This window comes from Callospermophilus lateralis, chromosome 15 (assembly GCF_048772815.1).
Source record: "Callospermophilus lateralis isolate mCalLat2 chromosome 15, mCalLat2.hap1, whole genome shotgun sequence".
NCBI classification, from domain to species: Eukaryota; Metazoa; Chordata; class Mammalia; order Rodentia; family Sciuridae; genus Callospermophilus; species Callospermophilus lateralis.
The window spans coordinates 52,991,767-53,008,197 of NC_135319.1; the positions used below are offsets into that span (position 1 = coordinate 52,991,767).

At 34.7% G+C, this 16,431-nt stretch overlaps 1 protein-coding gene across 7 annotated transcripts in view; it reads left to right on the top strand.

Annotated features, from left to right (window-relative positions):
- The window catches only part of Nrg3 (neuregulin 3), a 1,011,712-nt gene that overhangs the window by 506,362 nt on the left and 488,919 nt on the right, over positions 1-16,431 (top strand). The window lies entirely within an intron of this gene.

Genomic DNA, 16,431 nt, shown 5'->3' on the forward strand with positions numbered 1-16,431 from the left:
CAATCTTACAGATCTGTTTAATTAGTTAAAAGTGTGTGTGTGTGTGTGTGTGTGTGTGTGTGTGTGAGAGAGAGAGAGAGAGAGAGAGAGAGAGAGAGAGAGAGAGAGATGATATATATACAAGATAATGTCAAGCTTCAAATAAGGTTTACCTTTTTATTTTTATTTCCATCTGGTTGTTTTTTATTCAATTGTTTTTTCTTGACTGTGTCTAGCTAAAACTATAAGACACTGTTGACTAGAGAAAGCAAGGACAGATATCATGACTTGTTTTTTTCTGATCTTATGAGTAACATCTTCCATATTTCACCACTAAATTGGTGGCATGGGTTTTTTATAGATGATGCTCTTTATCAGTCTACAGAAGTTCTCTTCTATTTCTAGTTTCCTGGGAGATTTTTTGAATTATGAAAGGGTATTGGATTTTTATCAAATGTTTTTCCTCTCACCACCACAATTATCAAGCTTTTTTGTCTTTATTCTTTTAATATGATATGCTATATTGACAACTTTAAGATGTTAAATTAACCATTAATTTATATGATAAATACAATATGATCATGGTATGCAATCCTAGTTCTGACTCCATAACTTTGTCTTATTTTGTTTGTTTTTTTCTTGTGATGTCTTTGCTCCATTATGCTATTGGGTAATACTTATCTTACACTGACTAAAGGACTAATCATTTCTCTTCCTCCCATTTTTTTTCTGGAAGAATTAATAAAAGACTAGACTTAGTTTATATTAAATATTTGAGAAAATTAATCAGAAAATCCATCTAAGCCCAGACTTTTCTTTGTAGAAGTTTTTAAATAACTTAAATGACTATTTAATATACTTCATTGTGGTACATTTTTTCAAATATTCCATTTCTTCTTGAGTCATGTTTTATTGTTTATGTCTCCCTAGGAATTTGTCTATGTCATCTAAGTTGTCTTATGTGTTACTAAACAGTTCTTCATAGTAATCCTTATACTTCATTATTCCCCAGGATTGATAATTATGCATCTTTCTCATTATTAACTTTAATCATTTGTATTATCTGTCTTCTTGGTCTGTTTAGTTAATAATTTGTCAATTTTGTTGTTCAATTTCAAAATCAACCTTAAGTTTTGTTGTATTTCTCTAATATTTTATTCCCTAAATTTATATCTAACATAATCTTCATTATTTCCTTTTTTCTACTTTAGTTAGTTCTTGTTTCTCTAGTTTCTTAAGGTAAAATTTAGATTCTTAGTTTAAGATCTTTCTTCTTTTTTTAATATTAGTGTTTATAGCTGTATATATTTCATTGCTTTATCTGTATCTTATGATTGTTTGCATATTGCTTTTTCATTTATACTGCCTCAATACATTTTCTACCTTTGCTGGAGATATTTTTTCTTATTGTTTATTTAGGTGTGTACTGTGTGTTTCTACACATTATGAGTTTCTCTTACTTTTTTTTCTACTTTCATTGCATTGTGGTTAGAAATCACCTATTGTATGTTTACTTTACAGATGGTCTTTAACTTTAAATGGATCAACTTACAATCCTTCCACTTCATGATGGTATAAAAGTGAAAAATGTTAATAAAAATCACATTTTTAAATATAAAATTTTGATTGGGATAGTGATATGTATACAGGAATGTTTTCCTGCAGTGCTAAGCAATGGGAATAAGCTGTAGCTCCCAGTCAACTAAAGTCATAAAGGTAAACACTGGTACGCTAGTGTCCTGTGTTGTTTTGTAGTTTAAGTGCATTAATAACTTATAGCATTTTCAACTTACAATGAGTTTTAGGGGACATAACCACATTTATCTGTAGAAATGGATAAATTTCAATTGAAACTTTTATGCGAAAGATCGGATACTGGATTTACTTGACAAATACATTGAATGAGATATTTTTAATATTCTCATAAACTTAAAGAAAACCATGTCCAAAGAAATGAAATAAAATATGAGAATGACTTTTCCAAACTGAAAATACTAATAAAGACAAAGCAATTATAAAAAGGAAAAAAATTAGAAATTCTGTATTTAAAAATTAACTCAAATTAACTTTAAAATAGTGGAAATGAAAAATTTGCAAAAAGAAGACAAGAGAAGGCTTGAACTGTCAGTGAAAAAAACCATAAATAACAGCACTAATACTTTCTTGAAGGCAAGAGTCCTCCCTAGTGACTTCTTAAGGGTGGCACTTCTTTTGTTACAGAGACAATTAAATTTCAATATCATTTTGGAAGGGATATCCAGAAAAAAATAAAATTTGTAGTAATAAATCTTTAATTTATTAGTAATAGATGACAATCATATTTTCATTTAACAACAAAGCCCAGAAATTCATGAAAAAATTATGTTAATCAAAGGGAGAAATAGATAATTCATCATTCATAGATGGAGACTATGGTCACCTATTTTTCAATAATGGATATAACACTTAGATAGAAGATCAAAAAAGAAATAGAAAACTTAAATAAAATTAGAAACCAACTAGATCTAAAAGACATCTCTAGAATAATCCAACCTAACAATTCTAATATTCTTTGCAAGTTCACATGGAACATTCTCCATTATAGACCATAAGATACATAATTCAAGCATCAATAGGTTGAGAAGTATGGGTGCTCATCAACTTACAATGAGGTTATGTTCTAGTAAACCCATCATCAATTGAAAATATTATAAATAAAAGGTTCATTTAGTGTACCTGACCTATCAAACATCGTAGCTTAGTAACGCAGCATTACAGAGGATTGGGTTGTGTAGTCTTGTGACTGCATGGCTGACTGAAAGTATTTTATCATATATGGATAGCCTGGGAAAAGATGACAATTTGAAGTACAGTTTCTACTGAATGCAATCACTTTTAGCACCATCGCAAAATAAATTAATTATAAGTATAACCATCCATTATCGGGGAAGTGTCTGTCTGTATTTAGGTCGTATTTTCTTATTTCATTGGGTATCCTTTTTAAAATTCATATTTTAAATAATATAATATGCCAGTACTATAAGTCCTCCTTTCCCACTTTCTTTCATTGTTGCTGCTACTTCTAGTTTTCATTTTCGTTCATGTTTATTAGTGATTTTTATACTCTAATTCTGGATTCTATCATCAGTATTTTTAGTCATGAGTGGTTACTGAAGTCTTTGGAGGACTTGCTTAGTGATCAAAAATAATGATGAGATTGTAGATTTCCTTACATTCTTCAGCCAGTAGGTTCCCACCTTTGGCCAATGAACTCTGTGTTTCTGTTGGCATGTCTTCCATATTTGACTTTTTATCTTTGCTTCGCTGTTTTATCCTTTATATTGTATACTTGGGGACACTCAAAGTCAGCCAAGGAAGGAGATTATAGCTTCCTCAGGTCTTTCCTGGAAAGGAACACAAATATACACATGGATATAACTATCTAGACATCCAAATATAGATTGGTGCTTTTCAAAATCTCATATTTAAGCTCTTTTGTGGCTAGCATCTTGTTTTCCCCAACTGTTGTCACCATATCAGAAAGGTGTATTTTAAATAAGTGTCACCAATTGTTTTCAACAAAGACCTATGAATACAGTTTCTCACTTCATGGACTCACTGCATGAGACAAGGCAAATAAATCCGGCTTTATAAAATGGTGTTTATCCTTGAGGAAAAGCCAAAGAGTTCAAAGAATGACAGTTTATTATGATGAAGATGTCTGGTGATTCCCAAACTTCTGACCCCTCTGGTGTTTGCTGTGTTGCTGAATTTCATACCTACCTTATTTTTATGGCTGCTGATTTCCAACCTTAGAGAGTTAAGGAGAGGGAAATGAGGATTAGAAATTAGAAACCAACTAGATCTAAAAGACATCTATAGAATAATCCAACCTAACAATTCTAATATTCTTTGAAAGTTCACATGGAACATTCTCCAATGTTTCTGGTGTTTAAACATTAAGCTTAAACACCAGAAAGTTCGATGTTATTATGAGGATTTATTCACTTTTCTTGAATAAACTGTAGAATTTTTATAAGCCTTTAGCAAATAGACGATAAGATAGATGCGGAAAATTATTTGCCAGTGTTTTAATATCTTTCAGGGTAGATTGATTTTTTAAAATATATATTTGTTAGTTGTTGATGAACCTTTATTTTATTCATTTATTTACATGTGGTGCTGAGAATCAAACCCAGTGCGTGATACATGCTAGGCAAGTACTCTACCACTGAGTCACAACCCCAGACCCAAGATTGAATTTTTTAGATGTCCTTACTCCACCATTCTGGAAGCACCGCCAGTCTTTAACTGCCTTAATACCAGCAAATTCGAATAGAATAATAAAAAGGATTATTTTGTGGCCTACTCACAAACAGTTACTATTTCTGAAAATAATTATCAAAACATTTATTAAAAATACTAATTATGGCATGGCGTGGTGCCAACACAGCAAGGCCCCAAGCAACTTAGGAAGACCCTGTTTCTAAATAAAATATAAAAAAGAGATGGGGATATAGATCAGTGCTTAAGCACTCCTGAATTCAATCAGTGGTATCCACCCCCAACCCTCAAAAAAATACTAATTACAACTCTTTAACCATATTAGCATACTAGTGTTTATCTTCTTGCTCCAAATGTACACAAATGGAGGAGAAATTATTTTTCTTCTTTTGTGTTTCCTGGAGGGAGGATAGTGAGGATTGAACCAAGGGGTACTTTATCACTGAGCTACATGCTTAGATCTTTTTATATTTTATTCTGAGACTGGGTCTTGCTAAGTTGCTGAGGACCTTGCTAACTTGCAGAGCTGGCCTCTGTGATCCTCCTGCCTCAACCTCCTGTCTCTGAGATTATAGGCAGGAGCCACTGTGCCCAATAGGGGATTCTTAAGAAGAACTAGTGGCCAATACATGTTATTCTGCAAGTTGGATATTTTAGATAATAACTAATTATGGACATCCTTCCATGGATATACATGCACTTACATATACTTATGTGTAGGTAAATATCATTATTTAATTACTCTTTTAATTACAAATAATGAGTCCGTCATTTCCTTAAAGTCATCTATCCAGATTTACATTTCATAAAACCTGTAAAAACAAAATAGCCAAAAGATGTATACACTGCTGCTTTTATTTCTAGAATGAAGATGGATTAGATTGAATCTATGTCTCAGCCAACACAGGCCTGGTATTAGTAATCAAATGTATGTGCCAATCCATACCTTGAAAAGTTCCAGAATCTTTCACTTTTACATATTTGTACAAATATGATGTTGAAAGAATTGAATTTATTTTAAAAATAACATCTTTTTCTGTCTAAAATTAAGATAGTTTTTCATTCATCTGTTTACTAGAGATTTGCATTTTTGTTTCTGCCTTCATTTTTCTTAACTCGTTCATATTCCATGTTAACTTATGATCAAGCAGTTTATTTTTTTAAGAAGTTTGTAAGAATGCTGAAAACATCATACAATCATTATCACTACCTCCTTTCCCTTCTAGCTTCTCAAATTTCAATTTTGGTTAGACTCATCTATTCATTTACTTCTCATATATTTGATGACATTATTTTGAGTGTATTTAGAATACATTTTGGAGTATAGTTTGTTTTAAAAATATAGCTTTACTTTAGCTTGGATACTTAACAAATTCTACTAACACTATTTATTAAATAAACATGATTATTTTCGCAACAAATTGAATCACTACTTTTTTATAAATTAAGTTTTAATAAGCATTTGCTTTTATTTCTGAAATTTCAATTTCTTTCTAACATGTATTTGTCCCATCAGATGCCAACATATTATTTGATTGCAGTAGCTTTACAATGTTTTACAATCCAAAAAGAGAGGGTATCCCTTCTTTTTCCTCTTTCTCAAAATTTTCTTGCCTACTCTCATACATGTGTTCTTCCATATTTGCCAGGTCATTTGCTTGATGTTTTTAAGATTGAGCTTTTGTTTGAAATTATACTACATTTAAATACTAAATTGTATAAATAATTAATGCATGTGATGTGATGTCTCGGGAACCTGAAACACTCTTTGTTTATATTTCTTCTATATGATCTTTAATACATTGTATGGTATGGCTTTTGTTTTGTTTTTAATCATGTCGTGAAGACAATTGGAGTGTAGCTAAGTACTAGAGTTCTTGCCTGTCATGTGCAAGGCCCTGGATTTGTTCTCCAGCTAAGGGAAAAATTTATATCTTTCAACTTTTTATTGAATTTCCCTTCCATATGTTTTTGAAAGGTGGGTGATTATTGCAAAGGAAAATTTTCCCCATATATATAATATACATATATATATGTATATTATATATACATACACATTATATATAAAACATTACTATATAATTTTTAAGTATGTACTCATAATATTTGTAAACAGAGCTACAATCAAATGTTTATTCTTAAGAGATATTCAAACTTTTTATTTATTTTACTTATCTTCCTGATCTAGTTAAAATTCCTAAAAGAATTCTCAATAATAATTGAGATTGAACATTCCTGATTTCTGTTTTACTTTGTTTTAATAAAGAGTAGCTGTTAATTTTACCAATTGCCTATCAGTGTTTCTCATTTAACCTATTTAATTAATGAATTAATTATATTTGTAAGGTTGAATTTGTGTCAATTCAGTCATCGTGATTTATTTTTACATTATAGGAGTCACTTTGCTAATATTTCACTTTGAGTTTTGTGCCCATGTGTGCACAAAATTTTTTGTCTTTTTGTCTTGTGGTTACTAGGTTTGACTATTAAGAACAAAAATTTGGGGCTGAGGATGTGGCTCAAGCGGTAGCGCGCTCGCCTGGCATGCGTGTGGCCCAGGTTCGATCCTCCTCTCTCACTCTCTCTTTAAAAAAAAAAGAACAAAAATTTGTTTCATTGTTCTATTTTGATTTTAGATTTTTATGAAATAAGTTTCAGAAATTTATATTCTTAAATTGTTGGATTGTGTTTATACTATAACAGTATAATTTCTTACAATAAAGTTAATAGACCATATCTAGAAACTTGTCTGGGCCATAGAACACTTCATAATGGTAAATTATCTTTTCAATGATTATTGAACTGCTCAATGTGCCCATCTTAAAATAATTTTATAAATATCTTTCTATATGTTAATTACATCTCATTTTTCATATATAATGCACACTTTTGTTTTTCTGAATTTTCGAAGTAATTGGACCTTCTAGAAAGTTGTGTTTTATTTTTTTCAAACAGTCCTTTTACTTTTATTTATTTTTATGCTATGTTTGGGGGGGGTGCCCTATTAATTATAGTTTTTTACTTTCCTGGTTTATTTTGGTTCACTGTGAGTCTTGCTGTATTCCAGAGATTTCAGAAAGAAACACGATTATTAAAATATTTGAAATTCAAATATGCCCAATATGTTTATCTGTAGCCTTGTTTTAAAATAATTTTGTGGGAATCTTATGGAGATGGTATCTTTTCCTTGAAAAGGTGTATTGAAGCAGTACAGCCATTTTATTTGTAATCCTAGTCATTGTAAGAGAATAGATGTCTTGCTAAATGATTATAATTTTTGTATCTATATACATAAAATTAATGTGCTAAACACTTAAGATGAGATACTACATATTAGCTGACAATGATCACTTTACTTTTTTAAATTGTGTCATTCTAATTCTTAAGCCTCTATTGCAAATGCATTTTAAGTTTCAAGAGTGATTAAAATGGCAGTTTTATTGTTTACCATGGTCATTGCTGACTATAGTAAATTGTTTGCTGACTCAGCTTAAATTTAGAAAATGTGCACATATTCTGGATTTCTTCCCAGAAAAGAATGTGACTTTAGGTCATATAAATGGAGAACAAATTCCTTTGTATTTAGAAATTTGTGAATTTTCTAAGGCACAGCAGATTAGCAGTTAATCTTTCTCTTTTAGGAAGGTTTAAATCTTGAAGCAATTTTGTAGGCTCTCAGAAGTGATATTTTTGTCTGAACACTGGTTATTTTGCTGAAAACCAATAAATAAGAGTTACAAAAAGAATATTTGGCTGGTATTAAGGAAAGAAATAGATGTTAACTTAGAAAACAAATGAATAAATTATATATAAATCTATTATATTAAAGTGTGAATTCCACTTTTATGTCTGGTATTCAGGTGGAGGCCACAAACCCCTACTATACTTGTTAAGGATTTAACAGAAAATAGTATTGGTAGCACATTCCTGTTGTTGGCACTGGTGTACGAGGGAGAATGATCTGTTAGTCAACTGGAGAGCAGTAGAAACAACTTTGGTTTTGGTAGCAGAAAATGCAGTTTCAAGTTCGGGGTTTGCTATTAACTTGATAATCTCTTTATTACTCTGAATTTTCATTCTCACATTTATAAAAGTTTTATCAATTCCACAAGTTCAGTGACTCTTTTAGTTCTGCAGGGAAAATGAGCAGGTGTACAGCGATGAAACAGTGCTGTAATGTGGGGGTTAGAAGTGGATCCCAGCAAGCCTTCCTTGCTCTAATATCCAGAGTATACAAAGAACTCAAAAAATTAGACAGTAATATAACAAATAACCCAATCAATAAATGGGCCAAGGACCTGAACAGACACTTCTCAGAGGAGGACATACAATCAATCAACAAGTACATGAAAAAATGCTCACCTTCTTTAGCAGTCAGAGAAATGCAAATCAAAACCACCCTAAGATACCATCTCACTCCAGTAAGATTGGCAGCCATTATGAAGTCAAACAACAACAAGTGCTGGCGAGGATGTGGGGAAAAGGGTACTCTGGTACATTGCTGGTGGGACTGCAAATTGGTGCTGCCAATTTGGAAAGCAGTATGGAGATTCCTGGGAAAGCTGGGAATGGAACCACCATTTGACCCAGCCATTACCCTTCTCGGTCTATTCCCTGAAGACCTTAAAAGAGCATACTACAGAGATACTGCCACATCGATGTTCATAGCAGCACAATTCACAATTGCTAGACTGTGGAACCAACCCAGATGCCCTTCAATAGATGAATGGATAAAAAAAATGTGGCATTTATACACCATGGAGTATTACGCAGCACTAAAAAATGACAAAATCATGGAATTTGCAGGGAAATGGATGGCATTAGAGCAGATTATGCTTAGTGAAGCTAGCCAATCCCTAAAAAACAAATACCAAATGTCTTCTTTGATATAATGAGAGCAACTAAGAACAGAGCAGGGAGGAAGAGCAGGAAGAAAAGATTAACATTAATCAGAAACATGAGGTGCGAGGGAAAGGGAGAGAAAAGGGAAGTTGCATGGAAATGGAGGGAGACCCTCAATGTTATACAAAGTTACATATAAGAGGTTGTGAGGGGAAGGGGAAAATAAACAAGGAGGGAAATGAATTACAGTAGATGGGGTAGAGAGAGAAGATGGGAGGGGAGGGGAAGGGAGGGAGGATAGTGGAGGATAGGAAAGGTAGCAGAATACAACAGTTACTGATAGGGCATTATGTAAAAATCTGGATATGTAACCAATGTGATTCTGCAATCTGTATAGGGGGTAAAAATGGGAGTTCATAATCCACTTGAATCTAATATATGTAATATGAGATGTCAAGAGCTTTGTAATATTTTGAACAACCAATAAAAAAAAGATAGATGAATTATTTCTAGATTGGGAACCCAAATGTGGTATATTGCTAACAGATGAAAATTAGGAAGGGATTAGTTACTTTGATAATTCTCAAGAAAATGAAATTCTTCTGGTGTGTGTCAGAATCAGACACAGCCTTTATCTCTCTTTAAAAACTTTGGGGAAATTTGTAAGTTTTCATCAAGAATGCCTGGTGTGGCAATCGGGGCTCTTGTCTTTCACAATGTTGCTCTCCTTCCTGAGCTGGAGAATTTAGTTCTAAAGCCTTTTATTCTGGGATTGCTATAGTGTTGTTCTCAGATCACTCACTACTTTTTGCTTCCCCATCTGTAAAAAAGTAATAATGGTACCTCTTTAGTCAAGGTGAGGATTGTAGGAGATAATGTATATTTACATTTACTAACCTGCTCCCTCGAATACCTCTAATAAAAGATTGAAGCCTATACATTACCTTTTCTGCTGATTACTTGGTACCTTTTCATTTGAAATTTCTTTAATAAATATTTATTAATGCTAATAACTCTATTCTAAAGACAGAGCTAAGTGCTTTAAGTGAAACAAGCTTTATTCCTAACATTATAGAGCTCTCAGTTGAAGGAGGGAGACAGATATTAAATCAGTTGTGTTAGCAAGTATAATTACAGACTGTAATTTTGTGGCTGTTTATTTCTTATTTATTTACATTTTTACTTTTAAGACTTTAAATTAATATATAACATTGCACATATTTATAGGGGATAGTGTGATAATTCAATATAAGTATATAATGTGTAATGAGCAAAGGGTAATTGGCATTTTCTTAAATACTTATCATTTATTTTTGTTAGGGAAGTTCAAATTTCTCCATTCTAATTTGCTATACAATTTATAATAAAAATTGTCACTAACTATATATCCCTGTTGTATTATAAAACACTAGAACTTATTCATCCTATCAAACTGCATTTCTATATCTCTTATACAACCACTTCTATGCAATCTCCCCCCTTCTCTCCTGGCCTATAGTGACCTCTCTTCTTCTATGACACCAATGTTTTGGCTACCACATCTGAAAGAGAACAAAAAATGTATGTGTTGTTGTTGTTGTTTGTGCCTGGCCTCTTACAGTTAACATGATGGACCTCTAGTTCTATCCATGTTGCTGCAAGTGATAGCATTTTATTCTTAGGAAAATGGGCTTTGAAGGACTGAAAGAACTGTGGCCTGCTCTGAGGAGTACAGGATGCATATATGAAGACATGGCATTTAACTAGGTACTCAGAGTTAACTAGGCCAAGAACCAGGATAGATGAAGTCCAGAGAGGTCCAGATGGGAGCAATAGCTTGGGCAAAAGAGTAGATTCCAGAGGGATCATGGTATATTTGAGCAATTGAGGGAGGGCTCAGGTGGCTGGAATCAGAGAGGAATTAGAAGGGTAGCGTAGCACAGTCTCCATGCTCTTCTGATTTCACTTGAGTTTAAAAGTTCAGGGTTATCTGTGGATGACAAATAGTCTTCAGATTATCTATTTCAATAGCCAGAAAAACATTATATCGGAAACAGAAAGTAAAGGCTTCCGGTGGGGACCATCAAATGTCAAAGATCTTATATTTGTGTGATTTCCTTATGAAATAAGACTCATGGAGGAGGAATGTGCATGGAGGTACTTGGAAGCAGTATCTAACATGCCTGTTTCTGCCCCCAAAAGACTTTTCTGAACCCAAAGTCAGTATAATGGGGTTTGCCATGTGTCTTGCTTTAGAGAAAGACAAATCACACTAAGTATCGCACAGAGGTCTCTCTCGATAAGTAGTGTTGGAATATCTTTGACTTTTACATCTCTTCCGGACATTCATATTTGAAGGTGACACTCAGAGAAGAAAGGGTTATAGATCACAGCCTGAATTTTAAACAGCGCAACTGTAGACCTGAGTAAGAAAGAAAGGGGAATGTGGAAAAGGAGGGGAGTGCCCTGCAACGACTTCTGTGATGTTGATGCTGCTGGTTACTGATGGCAAGTCCTGCTCCCTCACATGTTGAAGTATAACCTTAGAGAAGCATGTGGCGCTACACATATAAAGCAGAGTTTATTTAAAAAGGAGTAACATAGACTTCTCCAGGGAGGGAGAAGGGGACCATAGCTGCTATCCTGGTATCCCAAGAAGTGAGGATGTTCTGCCTTTTTTATATGTCATAGGCTTCTTTGTTCTCCTGCTCTCTTCCCCTTATGTATTTCTTTTCTGCATATGTGACTAGGCCCAGGTGATGCTTGGTGGGGTGGCAGATGGGCTAGAGGGGCCAAGGTAGCGTGATCTGGGCAGGAATGGGGTCTAGGGTGCATTAACTAACAACTTTCACAACTCTCTATAGGGAGGAACAATCCCTGGGACAGGTTACATTAACAACAGGTTGGAGCAGGGGCAGGTTATCTTGACGAGGATAGAGGAAAGGCTCTGAAGGAATTAACATTTTAGTACCTCAGGGGGCAGTCTCCAAATTCTTGGACTCAAATAGGCCTCCTTGATTCCACCGGACTGATTTACCTATCTATTCTGACTGCCTGTCTAATTTTGGTTTCAATGTCAGGATTCTGGGGGTGCTTTGGATTTTTCATACCACCATGATATCCCACTTGCCATTTCACTGTCATGACTGATGAATCACCTAGGATGTAACCACCAGCCTGGGTAAATTGGTTTGTCATTCTTGTACTAAATGTTTATTAGACACTTACATTGTTCTAGCTGATAAAAAAGGGAATAATAATTTTGTCTCTTGCCTCTAAGAACATCATAATTCATTGGGGTGCTAGGCATGTGAACAACTATAATATTGTTATCAACATTTTTTAAGCATACAATGTCATGCACTTTGATAAATGATTTGTACCCATTAGTTCATCAATCCTTTTAACAATCATTTATTTAGAAAGGATAAATGAGACTCCAAGAACTCTGGCAACTTGGCCAAGAATCCAGAGTTTGTAATTATCAAACCTAAGGTTGAACCTACTTTTCTCTTCTACCAAGGTTCATGCTCTTAATCAACACTATATTGTTCCATCAAGAGTGTCAATATGTGGGCATGGTGGCACATTCCTGTAATCCTCAGTAGGAGGCTGAGGCAGGAGGATTGCAAGTTTAAGGCCAGCCTTAGCAACTTAGTGAGGCCCTAAGCAACTTGAGACCCTGTCTCTAAATAAATAAATAAATAGGGCTGGGGACTTAGCTCAGTGTTACCCCTGGGTTCAATTCTCAGATAAAAAAAAAAGTGTTATTGGAAATATTGCAAAATATTAAGAGTATCTAGTAAGGATTGCATTATTCTGGCTGAAAGGATTTAGGAGAACTTCAAGGAAGAGGTGATGTCTCTGTTCTGGCTCATGATTCTTGATCTGGGCCAATTGTCTTCAATCCTGGGAAATCACTGTGACTTTAAAAGATTCTACCCATAGTGGTTCATTATGAAGAAATGTCAGGGGTAAGTTGGTCCTCTTTGTAGGACCATAGGGAACATATCCATTACCTTGAATGGAAAGTAAATGGAAAGAATTAGTCCATCCTCTTCTACATGAAAGCATTTGGCCTAACAAATGAAAGAAGAAATGATAGACTTACTGCCTCCCTTTCTCAATTAAACTATTTATTCTCTCAAAAAGTTATTCTTGTGTTACCTGTTGAGAGCCACAGCCGAAGGGGCCCCAGCAAACTTCCAGCTGCCAGCAAACTTCCAGCTGCCAGCTGATGATTGGCTCACAGTGGCCCCAGCAAACTTCTAGCTGCCAACTGATTGGCTCCTCTACGGTGATGCTCATTGGGCTGTTTCCCCGCTCTTTCAGACCATGGAGCTGCTCATTGGGGGACTTTTTTTGGCTCTGCCCACGCGACCCAGCCAATCAGCCTCAAGAGCAGGAGGAGTGGGGGAGGTTGAGAGGCTTGTGGGAAGCCAGTGGTGGCAGTTGGGCTCTGAGGGTTTTCCTGAGGAGCTGTGTGGTTTGGTGTGTGTGTTCTAAAAATAAAGTTCGTTTCTTTTGACAAGTGGCTCCTGAATTGTGCCCAGCCAGACTGCGGCAGTTGCCGCAGAACAAGAATTTCAAAGAATTCATGAGCTACACTGTGAAGGACTGGTAGACAATAATTAGTTAGGGGAGGAGGAAGTGAGAGCCTTAGGGTTTAGGGTGGGTGAGACAGTGCCAAGGAGAGCCCAGGCTGTGGAGAGCTACTGGAAGAGTTTTTAAGGTTGATGGAAAGGCAAGTGTGAAAGCCCTAAAGCATGTTTAGAACATCAAAGACAGAGAAAATCAAAACAGAAAAGGTTTTATTGAAACTATATTGCTGAAAGTTCATAAAAAAAAACACATAAAAAATTGGAAGATCACTTGCTTTCATATATCTGAGTCCATTTTTCCTTCTGAAGATTTACAATAAAGAGTGCTATGGGTCAAATCCTTGACTGATCTTATTATCAAATTCTTTGTAAAATTACTTAATGTAAAATCAACAAAGGTGGATTTGCATAAGTAGTGATCTGAATGCATGTAATGTGAAATAATAAGTGTTGTATAGGCTGATCAAATATTTAAGGAGAATAAAGGGTTTAATTTAGTTTCAAAAGCCATGCCATACAGATAATTCAGTTGGTAATTAATATCCTCTATCTAATTCCAACACACAACTACAATTGGAAGTCTGAAGTTTCTTCTTTTCTTTAGCTCATCTTCACGGAGATGTCCCCAGGCTGATTTTCTTTGCCACCCTACACACTCTCCCACAGCTACATAATTGACTCCTAGTATTTGAACTGACTTGGCAGATGACTCTCAAATTATATGTATGCCCTATAAATACATAGTGGGTGTTAACCAGGGGTGGCAACCCAAGTGCCCTTAAGGATCCTGATTGAATAAAGCAGTAGGATGTGTGTATTGTATCTGTGCATTCCTTGCTTAAGAGCAACCACAATTATCTATTCCACTTATCTATGTATTTTTTTATTTTTGTGCTGGAAAAAATACAACAGAGCTTTGAGTTTTACTTGACAGCATGATATTACTTTCTCAATTCTCTCCCAGACCCATCTAAAGAGAAATCTTACAGGCCCATCTTTTTAGAGATGTCACGTCTAAAACGTAATTTTTCTCATTAAATATCTTCTTCCTGCTGTGTTCCTGGATTCCTTATTGGTATAGCCACCCAAGTAGTTTCTCTAGCTAAAAAATGCAGGAAATATTTTGAATTGCCCTTTCTTCTCTGCCTATCCCATCGTTAAACACCAACCCTTATTGATTCCATACCTTAGATATATGAATGGAGAGTAGATCTTTCTGTCTGGCTCTCTAATTTACTCAAGTTGGATTATTTCTACACTTTTCTAATAACTGTTCCATTGATTTGAGTCTCTCCAAAATATGTTCTCCACCAGCATGAATTCACTGAAAAGTCTCATTTTACTATGAGACTGGTTAAAGGTTTCTACTGAGCACTAAACATTCTTAGCTTTACATTCAAGCTACTTCACAACCTACCCTCAACCTACCTAACTCACAACATGCATCATCAGCCATGAACACTGAGACACTTAAATTGGAATTAATATTCTTCCTTGAATCAGCAGCATTCCTAAGACTACACTCTCATGCCTAATTCCCAGCCTTTGCATTTGATGTCCCAGACCACTATTTTCCCCTGGCTATCTCTGTCTCATTTGTTCATGACACAGCTTAATGTCAGCACCTCCGAGAAAACTTCCTCTGCATCCCAGGCTGATAAAGTCACTTCCTTCCCTGTGCTCTGAATGCTCTTTATTAATAATTCTACTTTAACATTTACTCAACTGAACTCCAAATATCTGCTTAGGAATCTTTCTCACGGAAAGGACCATGTTCTCATTCCCAGGAGGCAGAAAGCATGGATTTTAAACTCGTGCAGTATTGGCACAAAGTGGTGTTTAATAATTATCTATAGAATGAATGAATGGGTGAATTATTTGATGCATATGTGAATTCCAAAACTTTCACTTGCATTTCAATGTTGTTTTACTAAGTCAGATTGCCTTGGGATTTTATATGTGTTTACTCTTTCTATCTACTCCCTCCCACCCTGGAAAAACAACACACACACACACACACACACACACACACACCAACACACACCTTTATCTCTTTCAACTTTTTGATATCAGGAACTTTGATGACAAGCAAGTTGAATTGCTTTCTAAATTTTGCTGGGTTGAAAATTTCAAAAAAAAATATTATTAAACTTTGAAAGTTTTCAGGGATTCTGTGTCTGAAGAGCTTAAGTTTCCTCTACAGGTGGTGCTAGTGAATGTAGAATTGCTTGAATGAGAGTCAAAATGCTCCAAACTGGTCTTCACATCACATATGCTTCAGTTCAATATACCACATCAGCCACAAGAACTAGACGAATTTCCTTTCAATAGATATAGTCTTGAACTATCTTTTAAGTGTTGAGTGATGATAAGATAATGCTCATCAAAGGGGGAAATGATGGATTGTGTGTGCAACACATGTGATTTTCTTAAAGAAGGGTGTAGGACTCAGCATTTTCCAAGTGTTTGCCCCCAGTAGATATACCCTTTTGGTGGCCTTTATAAAGCAGAAATTTATCTAGGAAGAGAACAGTGGGGGAAAAGAAGCCCCCTTTAGACTGAGTCATTAAACATGTAATTTTAAAGTATTTATAAAAAATATGCATCGTCTGTTATCACATATATTCACAGTGTCATCTCTGGACTAGAAACTGAACATGTGGTAAGTAGTTAGGCATAGTTCTTGTTTAGGGGCCTATATCTTATAGATGTTAATATATTTGATGGTTATAACAAATTTAATTTTTAAAGAAAATCAACTGGGAAT